This window comes from Balaenoptera ricei, chromosome 9 (assembly GCF_028023285.1).
Source record: "Balaenoptera ricei isolate mBalRic1 chromosome 9, mBalRic1.hap2, whole genome shotgun sequence".
NCBI lineage: Eukaryota > Metazoa > Chordata > Mammalia > Artiodactyla > Balaenopteridae > Balaenoptera > Balaenoptera ricei.
In genome coordinates, this window is record NC_082647.1 from 101,227,953 (window position 1) to 101,243,831 (window position 15,879).

Consider the following 15,879-nt stretch of genomic DNA (forward strand, 5'->3'; position numbering starts at 1 on the left):
GAAACTCTTCCTTTCTGAAGCACAAGAAGCAGATAGAGAACCTATAGATATTAGGGTTCTTTCAATTGTAAGACTCAGAAATCCAGTTGAGGCTACCGTAAGTGAAACAGAAACGTGCTGGCTTTCTCTCCTTCCCCAGCTCTGCTTCTTTTTTTAAACTGGCAGACTGTGTGGTGGCCACTTTCATCTCCAGATTCATCAAAGAGCCAATCTTCCTCACTAGTTTAAGGAATAGAATACTCTGGCCAGCCTGGGTCTCTTGTCCTGCTTTATAGTCGGGCCCTGACTTATAGTCCTGTTGTAACGCAGGAGGAGAGGGTGGTTCCCACTAGAAGAAGAAGTTTGGCCGACAAATCATACGTATGCCTCTTTAGGGGCACTGGGTCATTTTTTGCCCACTTTTATGAAATTAAACCAAAAGTAATAGGAGATTAATATCTGGAGCTTTGGGGGGGAAATCACATTTGTTTTATGATTAATTTAAACTCTAAATTAGCATTTACTAGTAGCACTTTTCTTACCTAAACAAACTCAGGTGATATTTGGTTTAAGCTAAAACATTCCACGTACCTCTTCCTACCTCCCATGCAAGTGAGGGGAGGACCTACATTAACAATGATAACAACTTGGTAATTTGGCTGATTTTTCTGTACTCCTCTTGAGCTTTCTTTTATGTAGTTTTCTTTAGCTCTGTGAGTGGGGGTTATAGCCAACTGTCTTGGAGTTCCTACATTCCTGCGGATTGCTGAAACCCATTTTTATAATTAGTTTCCTTCCTCTCTTCTTTCATTTACTTGGATTCTCAAGCTCTGTCAGTGTCCATATGTTATATGATTCATCTTTGAAGTGATTTTTTAAAAAGTAAGGCTAGTTCCCAGTTCCTTTTCATGACATCGAGTGTATGGTGATGGTGACGATGCTATTGATGTAGTTGGATTTTCCTGCTCAAAAAAGAAAATACTTTTAATCACCTGGAGTGTTTCTCATCTAAACTGTTTGTAGACAGATATAACTGATATGTAAGTACTATTGTATAATTAAGTTGAACAAAGAACTTTGGATACTGCGTGGCTCTTGGGTTGGTTCCATACTCTTCCAGTATTCTTCAGGATTTATTTTTTAGTGTGAAAATTAAATGCAGAAACAAGAACTTCTGGTTTGGGACTATCTGTATAAAATGTATCGTCTCTTACAGAGTTAGAACGGGCCTTCAAAGGGCAGCTAATATATTCTTCCACCTTTCACAAAAATTCCCTCAAAACTACCTGGCCACTAGCCGTTGCTTAAAAACTTGTAGTGCTAGTGTGGAAATCTGTGTTATTTTTGGACGTTTTAAATTAAAATTCCATCCTTGTTTTGAACTGAAGTCTATTATCCTGTGACTTCTCTTTATTCCTGTTTTCTCCGGAGAAGCACTTATGCAAGCACAAATATGCCTTTGAGCCCTTGTTAAACAGTGCATCTGTTGACAGAATTAAGAATAGTCATTTTTACATATACCTTTCTTCAAATAATTGAAGATGGCAGTCAGACAACTCCCTTGCCAGCTTCTCCAGTGTCCGCCTGTTCAGACACATCCTTCATGTCTTTAGTTAGTTCCCTAACCATCTTGGTCACAAGCTTCTAAAAATAATACAGTAACATTCACTTATTTGGAGGTCAGATTTTACAGCTTGAAATATGAAATGCACTTAAAGAGGGAGGAGGAAACAACTAGAATCTGTAGATTTCCTTCCATGACCAGGCCCTGACCCAAGCAATTTGATTCATTATTTCCATTTAATCATCCAGACACAACCCTGTGAGGTAGAAGATGAGGCAACTTAAGGCTACCCATTAAGAATAAGGAAGTAGGGCTTCCCTGGTGGCGCAGTGGTTGAGGGTCTGCCTGCCGGTGCAGGGGACACGGGTTCGAGCCCTGGTCTGGGAGGATCCCACATGCCGCGGAGCAACTGGGCCCGTGAGCCACAGTTACTGAGCCTGCGCGTCTGGAGCCTGTGCTCTGCAACAAGAGAGGCCGCGATAGTGAGAGGCCTGCGCACTGCGATGAAGAGTGGCCCCCGCTCACCGCAACTAGAGAAAGCCCTCGCACAGAAACGAAGACCCAACACACCAGGGATAGATAAATAAATAAATTAAAAAAAAAAAAAATAAGGAAGTAAAGTTGAAAAACAAACAAATCGAAAACAACAACAACAGCAGCAGCAGCATACCTTTGAACATCCAAAGTAGAAATGTAAGGTCTCAGCACTAAAGGCTGTTATCCATCCAGCGCTCAAGAGAGTAGTAAATCTTTCAGAACCTACTTAACTCTTACTTTATATCTAATTACAATAAGCCTGGTAGTTTGCTTCCAAACAATTTTTGGGGTTGAAGGGGTGCTCTGAAGGCACACAGGCAGTAGTGATCAGTGAGGGACAACTATGAAAGGAAGGGAAGAGGCAGAAAGACTATAAAATGATGATAGGAGAGTTCAGAGTTCTACCTTCTAGGGCTATTGAATCCAGGGAAAACTGCCCTGAATTCATAATTCAGACTCTGAGCACAGGATAATAGTTGATCATTATGATACTGCGTTATCAAGAAAAAACAATTTTTTGTGAGACATAAAATTCTGAACTCAAAATCTTCGTCAACGAATAAACTCATTTTGCTGATAAAATTAAAAAAAAATAACTTTGTCGAATACAACTCAAAAATTAAAATACCATCCTATTCTAATACTGCTTCTCGTGGCTGAGTTGCTTATTTCTCATTGATTATTGTCTTGTTGAGAAATTCCCGTGGTTATTATTTTTTTTGATGTGTGTATATTGAGTGGTAAGTATAATAAGGTACTTGGTAAATAGTAGGTATCACTCACTGATGATTTTGGGAGGTAATCTATGCAGTTAGAACTTATCATCTCTTATAACTTTAGCTGAATTACCAGGGTTTTCCTATCTTGGATGTGTTAAGTTTTATCACAACTTGACTAGCACATTCTGGTCCACTTCCCCTGCTATCAGTTGTTAAGTATTTTAAGAATGTTGTTATTAGGCTAAGTGAAACATAGTTTAAATTTTCATATAAAAATGTATGTGAATACTTTTAAGATTATCTAGTTAACAGTTGCTTGCTTTCTCTTAAATTAGGAAGTAAAAGAAGAAGATTGTATTACTCCAGAAGTAGTTTAGGTTTCAGCCTTCATCTGATTTTCCTCCAAATCCCAGCTGTTCACTTGGTTGCTCTTTGGCTATAAGTAGTGACATAACCACTGTCTGTTATTCTCATGAGTTTAAACTGTATCTAATTTTATTACATCTTTAAAGCTTTGATACAAATATTGACAATTTGTTCTTCAGTCAAAAAAGATGAGTTAAAATGCACAGTCCAGAATATTTATGGGGTCTTTTTTTTGGTTGTTTAAAACCTAGTAGTAATCCTTGTCAGAGCATTACTACCACAGAGAACTGTAAGACAGTAAGCTTATCTTAGTGAAATTTTAGTAACTTCATATGAAGAAGTTTTTTTTTATAAATTTATTTTTATTTATTTATTTTTTGCTGCGTTGGGTCTTTGTTGCTGCATACGGGCTTTCTCTAGTTGCGGCGAGCGGGGGCTACTCTTCGTTGCGGTGCGTAGGCTTCTCATTGCAGTGGCTTCTCTTGTTGCCGAGCACGGGCTCTAGGCGTGTGGGCTTCAGTAGTTGTGGCTCGCGGGCTCTAGAGCGCAGGCTCAGTAGTTGTGGCGCTCGGGCTTAGCTGCTCCGCGGCATGTGGGACCTTCCCGGACCGGGGCTCGAACCCTTGTCCCCTGCAATGGAAGGCGGATTCTTAACCACTGCGCCACCAGGGAAGTCCCCCTGAAGAACAGTTTTGTCGTGCAATATAGAATGTATATCATCACCTGACAGATTTGTGCAAAATGTAGGAAACCCAATTTCTGCTTATAAATTACTTTTTGCTGTTTCTTTATTGATAAATCAAGAAGTATGATATTACCAGGCTTCCTTAAATCTTAAAAATGTGAAGTGCTCTTTGGTTTAAAATACTGATTATAATTGTAACATCATTTGGGTTCAGAACTCTTTTTTTAACTTAATGTCAGTATAAAATGTTATCAGTTACAATAAAATGCTTGGGCCAAGGATAAACAGCAGCAGATTTCCTTTTTGTAGCTTATTTTTGTTATATTAGTCAATAAACCTGTGTTTTAAATCTGTGTCACAGTGTGGGAGGTCGGGCAGTTGGGTTCAGAAAGAAGCATTCCCTTTTAAGGCAGTCATATGAAAGAAATTTTGAGATGAAAGTTGTTACTAGTATGTGTTTTCTTCATTCCGAAATTGGGACATGATGGCAATAATGGTCTCATAAATGAAGTGAGAAAGGGAAGAAAGATAGTAACTGAGAGGTTTTTTTCCTTTAGAAATTATCGTTTGTTTTGTTTGTTTTTTGTTTAATATTTGAAGCTGATAGACATCCATTTATTCTCAGTAGAGTTTATTTTGGGGGAGACAGTAGGTATCGTGATAGGAACATAGATTTTGTTTGATAAAATGTTTATTGAATGGGGACTTCCCTGGTGGCGCAGTGGTTAAGAATCCACCTGCCAATGCAGGGGACACGGGTTCGATCCCTGGTCCAGGAAGATCCCACATGCCGCAGAGCAACTAAGCCCGTCCGCCACAACTACTGAGCCCGCGTGCCTAGAGCCCGTGCTCTGCAACAAGGGAAGCCACCACGATGAGAAGCCCACGCACCACAATGAAGAGTAGCCCCTGCTTGCCGCAACTAGGTGCAGCCAAAAATAAATAAATAAATAAATAAATTTATTTTTTAAAAAAAGATTGCCACAATCAAGTTTTAAAAAATGTTTATTGAATGAATAACCAGGCACTGTGCTAGACACGTACGAGGACAGGCACTTAACTTAGGCTTAAGGAACAGGGAGCGCTTTCCAGAAGTGACTGCAAAGAGGATGAGTAAGAGTTTGGTAAAAGAGATCTGTCAGGTTGAGTTGGACATTGAGTGTTCAGACCAGGGAATAAAATTCATCCTGTGCCTTTAGAGTGAGTGAGGTGTATTCGTGAGGTGTGAGGAAAGGAAGCAAAAAGGGCCCGAGGGGAGAAGGTTGGGAGGGTTGTGGGCAGATCTTAAAGCCCCTCATCTCAGGCCCCTTGGGAGCCATTGAAAACATATAAGAAGCATCATGATCAGATTTGCCTTTTGACTGTTCTCTGCAGCAGTGCTTCTGAGATTATCTCTGATGAAGGACCATTTTTAAAATTTTCTATACATAGCAGACTGATACTTTTATAAATTACAATAAAAAATAAATTACTAGAAAAATGAAATTTAAAAAATAAAACAAGCCCATTTTAAAAACTAAATTGAATTTCTAGAATTCAATTTCTAGAATTACTAGAAAAATTAAATTTCTAAATGTATACTCTCAAATTTTTTCTTTCCTATTCATGAACTAGTTATGCTTTGAGCACCTCTCCTGCAGAGGAGTAATCTCGGTTTGATCATGTACCCCATCAGTACAGAATTCTAGAAACTCCTGTGTGTGTATTTACTTTTAAATCATATAATGTACTACTGTGCAGTTATATGATATGCACTGTACACTGTAAATAAATACAAAAATACAAAGAGATTGTATAAGCTATTTTAAATTAAAAATTTTTATTTTTACTAGTAAAAATGTACTTTGTACCAAAATACTGTTTAGTGAGAGCGGTGTAGTTGAATATGCTTCGTTACAGCTTTTCTTGGTTCATTCAATAAAACAAATAATTAGTATATTAAATCATCATATATATAATATTTTAAATACATACAATTTCTGTTTGTCAATTATACTTCAATAAAGCTGGAAAAATTAAATAAAGAATAAATTATCTAGGCCCTCTTCCAGATGCTGCCAGACCATAATATATACAAAAATTCCTGCAGACATGGAGTCTTCTTTCTAGCGTAGGTTAACACTTTGTGATGTGGGGATTCAAAGGCCTGGTTTTAGGGTTGAGTTTGTTTTATATTTGTTTTAATGGCCGCCATAGTTGAAATAAATGCCTTATAAAGTCTATAGATCAAAATGGGAGAATTATGTTGTTGGTTGTGTTTTTTTTTTCTTTTTTCTAATAAATTTATTTATTTATTTATATTTTTATTTTTGGCTTTGTTGGGTCTTCATTTCTGTGCGAGGGCTTTCTCCAGTTGCGGAGAGCGGGGGCCACTCTTCATCGCGGTGCGCGGGCCTCTCACTATCGCGGCCTCTCTTGTTGCGGAGCACAGGCTCCAGACGCGCAGGCTCAGTAGTTGTGGCTCACGGGCCCAGTTGCTCCGCGGCATGTGGGATCTTCCCAGACCAGGGCTCGAACCCGTGTGCCCTGCATTGGCAGGCAGATTCTTAACCACTGCACCACCAGGGAAGCCCGGTTGTGTTTTCTTAACAATAGTCCTCAGTTTTCAGTTTTATCCAACAGTTAATTAAAACAGATTTTTAATGAAATATGTCTTGCTAATTTTCTTTTTCCCTGATGTCAGTCAGTTCTTGAAACGCATCAAAATGTCTTCCCTTTTTTTGTGTGTCTGTATTTTTAATAAATGTTTTCAAAATCCAGTGAAACTGCAGTTTTAAACAGGTTAGGAATTAATTTTCAAATTGGTGTTCAGGTGAGATTATCTTTTTAAAGTGGGCACATTTACAACAGTAAAAGCTTGCCAAGTCCTCGTGTATCCATTCACTAATACCACACTGTCTTAATTACTGTAGCTCTCTAATAAGTCTTCCTAGTCAGTTGAGTAGGAGTCAGCAAACATTTTCTTAAAGGGCCAAACATTAAATGTTACAGGCTTTGCAAGCCAAGTGGTCTGTTACAACTATGCACCTCAGCTATTGTAAATAGAAAGCAGCCATAGACAATACATAAATAATTTGAGGTGACTATGTCCCAGTAAAACTTTATTTACAAAAAGAGGCATTTTGCTGTGAACCTAAACTGCTCTAAAAAAATAAAGTCTATTAAAAAGAAACAAAGGCAGAAGAAACAGCATCACGTTTTTGTTCTTCCTGCCGAAGATGTGTAACCTGAATCTAATCATCAGGCAACTCAATTAAGGGACGTACTATGAAATAATTGGCCAGTAATCTTCAAAACTGTCAAGTTCATGAAAGTCAAAGTCTGAGGAATTGTTCTAAACTGAAGGTGACCAAAGAGATGTAACAACTAAATGCACCACGTGATTTTAACCCAATGCAGAATCTTGGATAGGGTCTGAGGATTCTATGGTAGAAATGTGTTAATGCTCATTTCCCAATGGTGATGGTTATATTATGGTTTGTAGGAGACTGTCCTTGTTTGTTGGAAATAAATGCAAAGGTGTTCAGGTGAGATTGAGTATCGCTATCAGCAGCTTACTCTCAAATGGCTCAGGGAAAAAATGTTTTTGTATTGAACTTGCAACTTTTCTATAAATTTGAGACTGTTTCAACATTTTAAAATATATATATATCATTAAAAGTAAATAAAATAGATTTGTTCCAGAAAAAAAAAACAAAACAGGCAGTCTAGTTTGACAACCTCCTACATACTTTGATGCTGTTTTGGATGTTCTTGGTGTTACTGTTTCCATACAAATTTTAAAATCAGTTTATCAACTTCCACAAAAAACCCTGCTTGGACTTTTATTGGAATTGCATTGACTCTATAGATGAATTTGGGGAGGACTGACATTTTTGCAGTAATGAGAGTTCCAGTGCATAAACATGACCTAAAGCAGTACTTAGGTCTTCTTTAAATTTTCTTAGCAATGTCTTGTAGTTTTCTATGTAAAGTTCTTTGTGGTTGCCATCCTCTAAAATGCCCACCAGAGATTTCTGCCTCTTGGTATTCACACACACCTGTTTGTATATGGTTCTCTTTCACGTTGAATAAGGCTGACCAAATGACAGTGCGTGACTTCCGAGACTAGATCACAAAAGACACTGCAGCTTCAGCCTTGCTGTCTTGGGATCATCCATCTGGAGGAAGCCAGCTATCATGTTATGAGGACATTCAAGCAGCCCAGTGAAGAGGCCCAGCTGGTGAGGAACTCTGAGGCCTCCTGCCAACAGCCTCGTGAGTGAGTTCTTTTGGGAGCAGAGCCTCCAGCGCTAAGCCTTCAGATAACTGCAGTCTGCCAGCATCCTGACTGCAACCTCATGAGAGTCCCTGAGCTAGCACCACCTAGCTAAGCTAAGCAGCTCAAACTCTAAGATAATGAAGGCTTCTTATTTTAAGCCACTAAGTTTTAGAGTAATTTTTATGGAGCAATAGATAACTAGTATAGATATGTACATTGTTTTTTAATTTTTAAATTCTATGTAATTATTTTTTTGTTTCCACCATTTTTGTGGTGAAATACACTAACATAACATTTACCATCTTGACCATTTTTAAGTGTACAGTTTAGTGGTATTAAATACGTTCACATTGTTGTGCAACCATCACCACGAACCGTCCATCCTTGTAACTCTTTTCATCTTGCAAAACTGAAAGTGTGTATTCCTTAAACAATAACTCTCCATTCTCCCCTCCCCCTAGCCCCTGGTAACCACCATTCTACCTTCTGTCTTTATGATTTTGATTGTTCTAAGTATTTCATATAAGTGGAATCATACAGTATTTGTCTTTTTGTGACTAGCTTATTTCACTTAGCCCAGTGTCCTCAAGGTTCATCCATGTTGCAACAGACTGCAGAATTTCCTTGCTTTTCATGTTGAATATTATTCCATTGTATGTATACACCACATTTTGCTTATCCGTTCATCCACTGATGAACACTTGGGTTCCTTCCATGCTTTAGCTATTATGAACAATGCTGCTATGAACATGGGTGTACAGATACCTCTTTGAGACCCTGCTTTCTTTTTTTCTTTTTTTTTGGCAGAGATGGCAGGGAGTAAGACCCTGCTTTCAATTCTTTTGGGTATATATACCCACAAGTAGAATTGCTGGATCATATGCTAATTCTATTTTAAATTTTTTTAGGAACCACCATACAGTTTTCCATAGTAGCTGTACCATGTTACATTCCCAAGAAGAGTGGAAAGGGTTTCAATCTCTCCACATCCTCACCAACACTTATTTTCTGTTTTTGTTTTTTGGTTTTGGGGGAGGGGGGATTATAGTAGCAGCTGTCCTAATAGGTATGAAGTTATTCAGTTATTCTTGAGCCCAAGTGGATGATGTTGCCATTCACTGACATGAGGAGCATAGGAGAAAGAACAGGTTATTTTAATCATTTTGAGTTGGGGTTCTCTGTGAATATCCAAGTGGATATGAGCTGCAGTGGTTGGAAGCAGATGGGCTCTATTCACATCTCTACTCAGCTGGTTAATATTCAAGATGCATAATGCCTTGCTCAGTCTTGAGTCTTGTTTTTTTTAATCTATCTGATGCCTGCCTTATGGAATCATTTTGATAAATACCATAAAATATTAGAATACAGTAGGCATTCATCCACAAATTTTAGCATCTTTTCCTTTAAAAAAATATGCAGGAATAGCTATTAGTTTATATTCAGAAATATAACTGAGTATTCCTATTAGCTTATGAGCAGATTTTTTCTAGTAGGAAATCTACATAGCCTCTGCCCTTATGGGACTTACCTGTGAATTCTGGAAATATCCTTCATAATGACCTATGACTCAGCTATAAAGATAATTTTTTATAACTATACTAGAGGTAGAGTACAGCTAGTTGTCTGTCTAATCAAGATTCCTTCAGTTTCTGTGGCAATCTCAGATATGTCGTGTCCTTGAACTAAAACTTGTGGTATATGGTACATTGGAAATAGTGTAGGTTTGGGGGTTCATAGACCTATATTTGAATTCTTGCTCAGCCATTTATTAGCTGTGTGACCTTATACATGTTACATAACTTTTAGGGACTCATTTACATGGTCTTCTACAAAAATCTGAAAAGATGAAAATTCCTACTTACTTTCCATTGTTATTGTTGGAGACCAGAAGATAACTTTTTCCATATCTAGCATAACACCTTGGACATTTTAAGCCCTTAAATAAGTGTTTGCTTCACTTCTGTGTCACCAGCTTATCAGCTGGTATGACACTCCTATAAAGCATGACATTTTTTCCAGGAAGTCAAACTTGTACTTCCCCGTCAACACACCTTTATGGAAGCTGTGGTCAGATCCCTGGGGGTCTGGGGAGCATCTGTCATCGCATAAGCCTCTGAAGTTATATGTAAAATTTTGGAAGTTTGTAGATTTTAAAGGGGTCCAAGACTCCTGGTTCAGTCGTCATTTTACAGATCTGAAAACCATGGTCGTCAGAGGTTAGTAAGTGTCAGAAAAACTAAAGTCTTTAGAGGCTAGTATGCGGCAAAATCTAGGTGCATTGACTCGTATTCCAGTCTTTCTGCTGTAAGTTATCAGGGGCTTTGATTATGTTTTACAAACACTATGGAAATGGAAATAGAGAAAAAAGTTAATATACACAATTTGTTTTGCTAATAAGTTTCCCATCAACTTTGAAAATGGTTTGTTTTTTGGTTTGCGGGTTTTGTTTGTTTGTTTTGGGGGGGTTTTTGTTTTTGGTCTCCTTTCACAGTTAACTCATTCATTCAACAAATATTTCTTAAGGACTTAACTGTGTGTCAGGTACTAAGTTAATGGAGACGTAACAGTAAACAAAGAAAAATCCCCTGTCCTCATGGATATTATATTCTACAGAGGGGAGTCCTAATGGATATGAGGGAGTGAGCCATGTGTTTATCTTCTAGTAGAAGGAATGGCAAGATAATTTAGGACCCTATCGACCATTGTGAGAATTTTATTCCGAGTAACATGGGGAGTATTCTCAGGAGTGGATATATTTTGAGGGTAGAGCCTACAAATTTGCCAGCAGATCAGACATGGCCTGTGAAAGAGGAGTCGAATGATTGCAGTGGTTTTGGTCTGAGCAACTCGAAGAATGGGTTGCCATTTACTGATAAAGAGAAAAAAAAAAACCCCAAAAGTGATCAAGGTATCTTGGAAGTCAAAAAAAAAATTTTATTTTAAGAAAGAGGGAGTGATCATCTGGGTCAACTGCTGCTGCTAAGTGAAGTATAATGAAGATTGAGAATTGATGGTTGAATTTAGTGATCTGAAGATCATTGGTGAGCAAGCCTGATAAGAGCAGGCTTAGGAGAGGAAAGAAGCAGAATTCGATACAGTGAGCTCAAGAAATGGAAGCAGGGTTGAGAATTTTTGTTTTGTTTTTTTAAGATAGGAGAATAACATGTTTGCATCCAGTAGAGACGGACAAATTGATGCATGGAAGGGTGGGGGATTTCTGGAACAGTATCTGTTGAGTCAGCTAGAGGGAATGGGATATCCTGCACGAGCTTACTAGGGTCTTGATCAGTTTCCTTTATAGCAGGGGTTGGCAAGCCACAGTTCTGAAGCCAAATTCAGTCTCCTGCCTGTTTTTGAAATAAAGTTTTATTGGAACACAGCCACGCCCAATTATTTAGATATTGTCTATGGCTGCTTTCAAACTACAGCAGCAGGGTTGAGTAGTTGCTCCAGAGAAGCCTAGAATATTTACTATCTGGCTCTTTACAGGAGTTTGCTGACCCTAGCTTTACAATAGCTGAAAGAGAAGATGGGATGAAATATGAGTGGGAGAGGGGAAGAAGTAGAAGGCACATCTAAGGAACTGAACATTTTGCAAAGGTACTCAAATATCTTTTCTGATTTGGGTCAGACCAAGAAGGAAATCAGAATCTTGAATTTGAGCAAAATGAGTTATAGCCTAGGTGCTTTTTCTCTAAGGTAGGTTCTTAAAAGGGCTCCAGTCTCCAAAGCTGTAAGCTCTATATAGTCAGCTGTTGCTGCATTACAAATGACTGCAACCTTAAAACAACAAACATTTATTATCTCACAGTTTCTGTGGGATAGGAATCAGAAGTAGCTTAGCTGTACGGTTCTGACTCAAGAGTCTGTCCTGAGGCTGTAATCAAGGTGTCAGCCAGGACTGCGGGCACCTGAGGCTTGTCTAGGTCTAGAGGGTCAGCTTCCTATCCTGCTCACATGGTTGTTGGTAGGCGGCTTCAGTTCCTTGCCACGTGGGCTTCTCACATAGGACTGCTAATAGGACGGCATGGTTTCCCATGTAGACAGTAAGGAGAGAGGCTGTCCAGGATGCAGTTCTCAGTCTTTTATTACCTTTTCTAGGAAGGGACAGGCCTTCATTTCTGCTGATTACGTTGATCACACAGATGAAGGCTGGTACGATACAGGAAGACAACACGGGGGTGTGACTGTGGGGGAGGGGCTGTTGGGACTCAGCCTGGAGGCTGACTACCGCAGACCCACTTGAGTGTCCACAGAATCCTGTGCATTACGCTGTGTGCTTCCAACTTCGCTGTGTGCGACCAATGTCTTCACGATTGCCCACAGCAGTTTTCAGCAGTTTGATTCTATTAAAGCCCATCCACACTGTTTTAAATATTTTTTCTTTTTTACTAAGCTTTTCATTTCTGATTACAAGAGTAATCTTCATAGTAAAATACTATGAATAGAGATAAATGAAAAGCCCTGGAAATTAATCTTTCATGTTCCCCTGTTTAGACTACTCTTATTCAATTATTTTGCTATCTAAAGTTTTTCCTGTTTGTACTAATACATATCTGTTTAAAAAGCTCATACATAAATACTGTGTGTAGGCTACTTTGCATATTTTGTGAACATTTTTCAGTGTCATTCAGTTACTCAGTGTCACTTTTTAATGATTGCTTTGTAATTCCATAATATGGTTAGTCATAATTTAATCCTTCATTTTTTATTATTATGGATGTGACAGTAAATATCCTTGTCATTAATTCTCTATGACAACCATGGTTATGTTAACCATTTTTTAAAACAAATATCGGTTTTTACTAATAATTCACAAAAAACCCCCCAGCAAAAGCAATAACTGTAGGTATAGCTTTGTAGTTTTTATATTAGTTTTTAACTAGAACCATGGTGGGGCTTCTGTACTGAGGGTCCATGGACTTTATCGGGTTCTCAAAGTGGACTGGGATATTTACGTCCTTGGTTAATTTGTGAAAATAGTTCAGTCACTATAAACATAGCTTACATAAATAAACCTACTGGGCTGGGTATAAGAACAGAGCACGTCTAGTACATATATAACCTTTTAATACATATATACGGTAAGAAGCAAGAAGTTTTGTAGAGATTTGCAACTTTCTATAGTGATTTTAGTAAATGACCTTATTATCAGAAGATTAAATTCCTTTGTAGTCAAATGTTATATAACATTGACATGGTCGTATTAATTTATTAAGAAAATTGCATGAAGTATCAGCTCAGCTCAGCAGAATTATCTCTGACAACTCCATTTTATTTTTTTCAGGGTTTCTTTTTCAACATTAGTCTCGTAAAAGTTAACTTAGCCTCTGAGACCAGTGTTCAATTTGTCCATAATGCATAATACATTGTAATTCCAGGTAATACAACAAAGCGTTATCAGATATGGGAGCCGTCTGCCTGTCTCCTTTGCTGTCTCTCCTTTCCCTGCCCATCCCCTCAATCAACAGTTCTTAACTGGGGTTCCTATTCTTCCTCCAGGAATGCCTCAGAATTTTATCAATACTGATTACCTGTTCTCCAAAGTCATTTTCAAGAGTTTAATTTCTTTTTCAAATGTGTATGTATATACTAGTTATCTGCTAGATCCTGGGCTAAATGGTGGGATTACAGAACTGGGGGAGGGGGGAAGCTCTTCGCTACTGTGAAAAGCTCCCAATAATTAATGTGATGAGAAGCACTGGAAGAAGTTTTGTCCAGAATGCTCTGGAACCAACGAGGAATCGCCCACCCAGGCCTGGATAGCAGTCGGAAGGCTGGGAATGCTACACAGAAGAGGTTCTGTTTAGGGACTTCCCTGGTGGTCCAGTGGTTAAGACTCTGCGCTTCCAATGCAGGGGACGCGGGTTTGATCCCTGGTCAGTGGAACATGCAGAGTGGCGCGGCCCCCCAAAAGAAGAAACAAAGAAAGGTTCTGTTTAGGTAGCAGGCTTTCCTTACACATTTACATCACCCTATGAAGCAAAAATGTTTTAACTGAAGACGTTTTTATTGAGTTGTATGGATCAAGAACTTCTTTCACCATTGATTTAATATGATATCAAATATGATGAAATCGGTCATCCTAGAAATAGCTAAAATGTGTATTTATAGATTAAGAAGGAATTTAAATTTAATCAGCTCAGTCTCCACCACCTCCCTTTCTTTCTCTGTTTGAATTCTTTGATGGGAGCTTGCAGACACTTCATTTCATTTTTGAGATCCTGCCAGTGAGCCAAAATCGTCTTTCTTTCTCTTTTCCTCAGTAATTTTAGTTTTAAATTCTAAAAATTTTCTCCCCATCTGTGGCTTACCTTCCATTTTCTTTTTGACAGGGAAATTTTAAAAAAATTATTAACTTAATCCATTTGATGTATTTCAAAAGGCTCAATACTTTTCTTCATTTATCGGTGGAAGAAGTTCGAAATTAACTTTAAAAAAATCATCAAATGGCAAACAGATTTCCTTGAAAGTCACATAGAGAATGCATCCTAGAAAACAGGCTAGTCAAGTTCCACCAATTTTCATGAGTTTCATCAAATATTGGACCTACTCGAGGGTGGGGAGAAGAGGCAATTTTCAAAAAGGACAGTGTTACATGCAACGTTTCCTATACTTCTTCCTAAGAGCACCAGGTGGAGAACATGTTTTCTAAACTAGAAACGTCTAGGACGTGGAATATGGAATCTTTCTGTCCTCCCCTTAAAGGCTGTCCAATTGTTTAAAAAAAAAAAAAAAGACTAAAAACAAATCCCATACTCCTCCCTCCCCCCAAAAACAAGAAAAGGGAAAAAAACCCACTACTCTCCAGAGCAGAACCAGCTTCAACAATCCAAATTAGTCTGTTACAGTCATCACAAGCATGCCTTGCTTTGAAACACACAAGAAAAAAAATTTAAACAACAGAACAAAACTAGTACTGATCCAAATTACCCAGACAGAAAAAACCCAGAAAAACTAGTACTTGATGTAGTTCAATTTAGTACCAGTTCTTCTGGATTTTACTTCTGGTATTATATCTAAGAAAATTGTCTAACTCAAGATCATATGCCTAACTCTATGCTTTCTTCTTGAAGTTTTGTAGTTTTAGGTTTTAAATATAGGAATGGTCCATTTTGACTTAATTTTTGTATATGGTGGAAGATATGGATCTAAGTTCATTTTTTTGGCATATGGATATCTAGTTGTCCCAGTATCATTGTTGACAGACTATTCTTTCTTTTCCGCATTGCCTTTTGCACCTTTGTCAACAGGTGTCAAAAACTAAATTCACATGTCCATCAGCAGGTGAATGGATAAACAGAGTGTAGAGTGTATCCATACAATGGAACACTGTGCAACAATGCAAGAAATGAGCTATTGATACAGCAGCAACAGGGACGCACCGCAAAATTATGCTGAGAAGGAAGCCAGATAGAGTACATATTACATAATTGTAGAAACCCTAGAAAATGCTAACTTATTTATAGTTACAGAAAGCAGATGGATGTATTGGCGGGGGAGTGGAAGAGAGGGGATGATAATGGGGCAAACGTTTGAATACGTGCGGTTTATTATGTTATACCTCAAAGCTGTTACAAATAAAATTCTAAAAAGTATATAGACTAACACAGTAGTTAGATAAACTTTTGATAGCCAGAGTTTTTCTTTTCCCATTCCTTAATCTTTTCTTCATGCTGTAACTGCAGTTTATTATTCCTATTTGAAAAAAGATGTGTGGGTCTGAACATAGCATCCATAAAATGTTGTGCTGACTGTAAACTCATTT

At 38.1% G+C, this 15,879-nt stretch overlaps 1 protein-coding gene across 4 annotated transcripts in view; it reads left to right on the plus strand.

The window, feature by feature from the left end:
* Positions 1-15,879, plus strand: part of RALA (RAS like proto-oncogene A) — a 70,096-nt gene that overhangs the window by 14,354 nt on the left and 39,863 nt on the right. The gene's annotated exons all lie outside the window — the stretch shown is intronic.